This window comes from Alligator sinensis, unplaced genomic scaffold (assembly GCF_000455745.1).
Source record: "Alligator sinensis unplaced genomic scaffold, ASM45574v1 scaffold55_1, whole genome shotgun sequence".
Lineage (NCBI taxonomy): Eukaryota > Metazoa > Chordata > Crocodylia > Alligatoridae > Alligator > Alligator sinensis.
Window position 1 is genome coordinate 669,249 of NW_005842224.1, and position 245 is coordinate 669,493.

Here is a 245-nt window from a genome sequence, read left to right on the forward strand (position 1 = left end):
GGATCAGGACTGAGAGATTGGAGAGAGAGTGGTTTTCTTGTGAGAAATGTGCCCCCACAGGTAATTAGGTATTTCTGTCTTTGATAGGTTTCCGGTGTGCATTCATTCTGGTGCGCAGTTGTTGTTTGGTCTCTCCTACGTATTTTCCATCAGGGCATTTGGTGCATTTGATGAGATATATTACATTTCTGGAGGTGCAGCTGTAAGATCCAGGAATGCTGATGGCTCTGTTGTGGGGTGTAGTA